General features: G+C 40.1%; 1 pseudogene; it reads left to right on the forward strand.

Annotated features, from left to right (window-relative positions):
- Nucleotides 1–1,841: 1,841 nt before the first annotated feature.
- Nucleotides 1,842–5,087, forward strand: LOC136503932 (uncharacterized; annotated as a pseudogene).
- The last annotated feature ends 1,801 nt before the right edge of the window (nucleotides 5,088–6,888 follow it).

Consider the following 6,888-nt stretch of genomic DNA (forward strand, 5'->3'; position numbering starts at 1 on the left):
AGCGTCACTTAAAGTGTCGACAATAGTAATATAAGGCTATATCTTATATGTCGGCGTTTCTCCTTCCAACACATAAAGTGTCGGTGAAAGTTTTTAGACCAAAAAAGTGTTGTCCTAGCCTACCTAAACCACAATCGAAGTGTTGGCGAAGGGGTACGCGCTGTGGGCGGGAGACCGTGCGCCAAAATAGTACTGTGCGCGGGAGCTAAATGGCTAAACATTTTTTTTGATCGAGAAAATGCTAAGTTGAGGCCACTTTCTGCCAACCCTTCGTACGTCTCTTGCTCCCTTCCCCTTTCCACTCATGCAGGCACCACATGCCACCACAGCTCCGCCATCGGGCGCCGCCAGCAGGACACCGCTGCCGGGCGCCGCCAGGAGCCGCTGCCAGAGGCTAGTACCCGGCACCCCTGACGCCCAAATCGCCGCCTCCCAATCCTGCTGGCGCCGCCTCCAAATCCCACCAGTGCCAAAGTCATCCCTGGCCAGAGCCCTGTAACCTACAGCAGTAGGCCACCACCACTGAATCCAACGGACGGCGCCGCCCCAGCCCCCCATCGCCCCAGCCCGCCGTCACCCTAGCCCACCGCTGGCCAGCAAGAGCGGTGCCACTGCTGCATCCCCATTCCCCTCCACATCCAAGTGCGTCGTCTCCGCATCCCCTTCCTCTCATCCCCATTCCCCTGCGTGCTAGGGTTTTGGCACAACTTACTTTTTTTGTATTTTTTTCTTGGTTGCAGAATGGAGTAGACAAAGGTGAGAAAGGCTACAAAGATTCAAGGTTTGGGTTGCTTCTCTTGCCCGCCATCTCTTCCCCTCTTTGGAGAATCAATTTAGATGTGATGTTTACTGCCTTAGTTGATTTTGTAGAGGAACCAGTAGGATTCAAGATCTTGTACACAACACAATCAAGATCTTCTACTGTCATTGCTTGATTGGTATGCTTTCCTTTTCTTATGAACTTTGTCTCTGCATTTGGCTTAGAATTGCAGGTTGTGTATGATCTGTGATGTGATGATTTGGTTTCTTAAAATTGGACTAAATTTCCCCTATAGTTCTTATTGATGGCTTGTGGTGAGATAATTTTTTAGCATCAAGTGTGGTGAAATTGATTTAATTTGGACAATTGTTTGGCATGATCTTTATTTTTTTATTGAACAACCCAATCTGAACTGAATGATTTTTTATTTTGGGAGTAATATTTCACTCTTTTGACACTGCATTTTGTAAAAGGTGCGTCATGGATAAAACATGGATGGATCAGCCTAGGTACATAATAAACCTATGACCATATACTAGAATCTGCATGCATAGGGTGTTTGGTCTGATATCTTGATCATCATTTGTAGGCAAACCCTTGTGTATAGAGAAGGAGTGGATATTTGTTTAGAGTTTGCCTTTAGTAATTCAGCAAAAGGAAATCAGATTTTGTGTCCCTACAAGGCATGCAAGAACTCTTGTTGGAGGGTCCGTAGTATTGTACTTGAGCACTTGATATGTGAGGGATTTACAGATGGGTATATAACATAGGTGAATCATGGTGAACCTAGTTCTAGTTTTTCACAAATAGAAGCCAACATGAAAGGGTAGAAGTAGGGGACCCAAATGAAGAGGATGACATTTCTGGTTTACTTCAAGACATAGCTAGGGGTTTAGATGTCCAGGGGGACTTAGAAGTAGACAACACGAAGCAGCACAATGAGGATATGGAAGCTTTTTACAAAATGGTAGAAGATGCTGGCAAGGAGCTATATCCAGGTTGCAAGTGCTCAAAGCTACGTTTCATTGTAAGATTACTACATATCAAATTCGTTGGGCGATGGAGTAACAAAAGCTTCGACATGCTATTAGAGTTACTTAAGGATGTCTTACCTGAAGAGTCATCACTTCCTAAAAACTTTAATGCTGCTAAAAAATGGAAAAAGGTGTAGGACTTGGTTACGTGAAAATTCATGCATGTGAAAATGATTGCATACTGTTTTGGAAGGAGCATGCGAAGAAAGATGTATGTCCAAAATGTGATACTTCAAGATGGAAATCAGAAAACAGTAGTCCTAGTGGAAAACATGTGCATAGGGTTCCTAGGAAAGTTCTACGTTACTTCCCTATAAAGAAAAGGCTGCAATGGTATTTTATGTGCTCAAAAATAGCAAGTGACACAAGGTGGCACGATGAAGGACGCACACAAGATGGTTTGTTGAGGCATCTTGCTAATGCTCCTTTCTGGAAAGATTTTGACTCTAAGCATCTAGTATTTTCATCAGAGAGTCGAAATCTTAGACTAGCTGTAGCTAGCGATGGCTTTAATCCTTTTAGGACCATGAAATCAACTTATAGCATTTGGTCTGTTATTTTGATCCCATACAACCTTCCACCTTGGAAGTGTATGAAGCAATCAAATTTCATCCTATCCTTGTTGATCCCTGGACCTAAGGCACCTTGTGGTGATATGGATGTCTTTCTTGAGCCGCTGGTTGATGATATGGTAGAAATGTTTGTTCATGGTGTAAGAACATATGATGCTTCTAAGCGTGAACCCTTCCAACTACGTGCTGCCATAGTTTGCACCATATCTGATTTTCTAGGTCTAGGTTATTTGGTGGCATGTGTCACTTCTGGCAAAGTTGCATGTCCTGAATGCCACTTAGATACATGTTCTTTCCAACTAAAAAAGGGAGGCAAGTGTGTCTACATGGGCCATCATAGATTCTTAGATGTCGAACACAAGTTTTGGTTTGATGGTACCACAGAACTTAGGCCAGCACCTAGACCTCTTAGTGGAGAGGAAATATTGGAGCTAACAGCCAATATATGCACAACCTTCGGAAAGGACCCAGTAACCAAGAAGCTAGCCAAGCGTCAGTGCAATCCAACTACAGAGGAGCCATCCAAGCGAAAACGCAAGAAAGTTAATGAGCCACCAACTGTTTGGAAAAGAAAATCCATTTGGTTTAAGTTGCCATATTGGAAAGACCTACTTCTATGGCATAATTTTGATGTTATGCACATAGAAAAGAACGTGTGTCAGAATATTATTGACACAATTTTGGACACCGATGGAAAATCCAAGGATAACTTAAATGCTCACTTGGACATCTAGAAACTTGGCATTAGAAGTGATCTTCATCCTGTTAGTGTAGAAGATAACTTTTATTTACCTCTAGCACAGTTTACAATGAGTCCTGATGATAGGGAAGCATTTTGCGAAGTATTGAAGGATGTGAAGTTTCCAGACGGTTATGCATCTGATATGTGTCGTAATGTGCAAGTTAAGGAGAAGAAGATAATTGGATTGAAGAGCCATGACAACCACATATTGTTGCAGCACTTACTTCCCATTGCTGTTCGAAATATACTGCCAGAAAGAGTAAGTGCAGCACTAATTCGTGTGAGCAATTTCTTCAAGAAGATCTACTCACCCACTATTTGTATCAGTGATATGCAAAAACTAGAGGCTGAAATAGCTGAGACACTAAGTGTCCTTGAGACTATATTTCTGCCTTCTTTTTTTGATATCATGGTTCATTTGATGGTCATCTGCCTGCTCAAGCAAGACTTGCTGGTCCTGTACACTATCATAGCATGTGGGCAGTAGAGAGGTACCAAACTATTTTCAATTGCTATTGAACATATTTGTAGTTAGATTCCACTCTAAAACTGTTACTTCATAGGTATTTGATGAAGTTGAAGGGCTCTGTTCATACTAGAAGTCATCCAGAGGGATCAATTTGTGAGGCCTACAAATTTGATGAGAGTCTTACTTTCTGCTCCAAATTTTTGAAAGGCTATGAGACTGGACAAGTAGGAAATGGTGAAAGTATGGACTATGAAATTTGTACTACACCATTCTTCCAAAGCACAGGGCAAGCTTTGAGTGGCAAGTGCACTGTATCCATAGAATACAAGACTTGGGTTCAAGCACATAGATATGTATTGTTCAACTATGATAAGATAGAACCATACTTGAAGTAAGCAATCCATACAACTTGGCACATTGCATTTCTCGTGTTCTTATCTATAAATTTCTCAATGGGTACCACACCTTTGTAGCAAACATGTGGAGTACCTTTCCTCGATTGGTCACCACAATCAGCGACAAATGACTCGTATCCATCATGAGACGTTTCATGATTGGTTTAGAAAGCATGTAAGTAAAGGCGTGATTAACATGTTCTATTCAAATCTAATACAGTTAAATTAACTAGACATAATGTGATATTTACAGGTGGAAGGGTTAGTTGAAAGTGGTGTAGAAGTACCAGAAGAGATACATATTTTGGCAAATGAACCTTTCATGATTGCAACAACATACAATAGCTATGCAATTAATGGATTTAAATTCCATACGTTCTCCTATGATGAGGGTAGACCAGTTCAAGGCAGTGGAGTAGCTTTGGTTGCCCAGACCTCTTGCTTTGAAAATGGAAACAATGTGGACCTAGTTATGAGAAACAAGATATACTATGGCATCATCAAAGAAATCATTGAGTTAAACTATCACAACAAAGGAAACATAGTTTTGTTTAAATGTGATTGGGTGGACAATCGCATTCAAGATAAATGGGTAAAAAAAGATCAATTTGGGGTTACAAGTGTTAATTTAAAGCATTTTTTCAATACTGGAGAAAATATGTTAGATGAACCTTTTATCTTGGCATCACAAGCTGTACAGGTTTACTATGTTAAGGAAGGTCCTGAATCAGATTGGTATGCTGTTGCCCAGTCAAAACCACGCGATCTTTATGATATGGCGGTTGAAAATGAAATATTTAACCCAATGTCTGATTTGGATGCAAATGTTGATCTCAGTGGTCTTTTTGGAGATGTTGTACATGTAAGGACTAATATAGATGGGGTCATTGTTGCTGAAAGAAAGAGGAAGTAAGTCTCAAACACCATCAATTGTTGCTGGTGCTATGCAGAATTTTCTTTGACATAATTGCTTTGTTGGTCTGAACTAATTGTTGATTGCTTACATACTTGAACTACTATTTTATGAGAATTGTGTACTAATTCATTTTCGTTTTTTTTTCAGGATAAACAATGTCAAAAGCAAGGGGAAAAAGAAAATCCGTGGAGCCAACTGATTATGAAAATGGCATGGAGCCAAATGTTTATGAATCTGAAAGGAATGAAAACATCAGGCCAAGGGTGTAGAAAATGCAAGAACTGAATATTCAAGCTACTGCACAACAACTTAGCTCAATGCATCAAACAAACAAAAATAAAAAGGTATGTATTCCCATGAATCTGAAATATATGTTCTCAAAGAATTCTGTGAAGTGTCTATGGAAATCTGAACTAATTGTGTCCCCAAATGTAGACCCAAACTCCTGTTGAGGCAACTGGACGTAACTTACAATCTAGCTCTAGAATAAGTGATGCACATGTTGATATGCAAGCTATGAATGAACATCCTGAGAATCAACTTAATGAAGGTATTCATCTTTATGTTGTGACAACTAATAATGCAATGCATCATGCATACCTAAGTTGAGTGTACTATGCTGTATTTGTTTTCTAGATGTTCCCGAACAGCCCAAAAAAATGTTCGAGGACCTACTACAAAGACTGATATCTATGCAAGGCAAAATAAGCCTAAACTACAATTGGAAGTCAATGCGTGTGGTCAACCTTGCGGACCATCAGGCACTAGATTTGCTAACTTCATTGGAACACTTGTGAGAACAAAGGGTTTCCCAATTGCACATGATGATTGGAGGAAGGTCTATCCACGCAAAAAGTATAAGGTTTGGACAGATGCATAGGTAGTGAAATTGGTTGCAAATCTACCTACTGCAGTCATGTGATTGAGTCCTAACTTATTATTTGTGTGTTGTACAGCTATATTGGCAAGTAGACAACTGTGTCTTCAATTGGTTTATGAAGACAGCAGCTATGAAGTGGAAGGAGTTTAAAGCAGAATTGAAAAAGGTGTATGATGATGACATGGAAGATGATGAACTGTTTGCTCTATGCGATGACAGAGTTCATATGGATGACTGGAAGTGGCTAGTTAATCATTGGAGGTCTCCGGAGGCAGCTATAAGTTACAAATTACTCGCTTATTTTCATAATGTATGTGGCACAGAATTATAAACATGAAATAATTTGGTAGGCCCGTTCTTTGAGGGGGAAAGCAAACCGTTCAAAGTTGACCCAAATCCATACAACTGGGAGTAAGAGTCATGCAAGTGTTGATACTGAAATGGTATGCAACATCTATTTTTAGTTTGTTTTCCCTTTTCTTCGTATCCTATAACTACAATAACATATATATGGTTTAGGGTGAGGAGCTAGGGCGTCCCCCTCGTAGAGATGAATTGTTTATCAAAACTCACACACACAAGAATGGAGTAGCTCATAAAGGAGTTGCAACAACAATTGTAAGTGTGATAAACCTGTACTTCAAGATGCAGAATCTATTTTTGCTTGCTGCAATAACCTAAAGGAGTTGCAAATCTATTTTTGCTTGCTACAGAATGCACTTCAAGATGCAATTAGAGATAATCCTGTACTGAGAGACAAGAGTATCCAGGAAGGTGATGCTTATTCCTATGTTTGTGGGGCAGAGAAGAATGGATATGTTCATGTTGTGGGTTTGGGGCCAAGTCCAGTAGATTTGGAAATGCCTGGAGCTAGAAAGTACACATCAACAAGGCTTCAAATGGAGATAGAAGCTCGTCGGCAATCTGATAAGAGAGTGGAAGATCTAACAAATCATTTGGACATAATTCAAGAAGCTAGATAGATTGCTGCAACAATAGAATGCCAATAGCACTCCCCATGTATCTATAGTGCACCACAGGTGGTAACTGTTAACCTTTATCTCTTACATTTTTCTCTTTGGCAGTGCAATAATTGTTCAATGGTTTTTACTTTGATTTA

The sequence above is a fragment of the Miscanthus floridulus genome, chromosome 14 (assembly GCF_019320115.1).
Source record: "Miscanthus floridulus cultivar M001 chromosome 14, ASM1932011v1, whole genome shotgun sequence".
Taxonomy (NCBI): Eukaryota; Viridiplantae; Streptophyta; class Magnoliopsida; order Poales; family Poaceae; genus Miscanthus; species Miscanthus floridulus.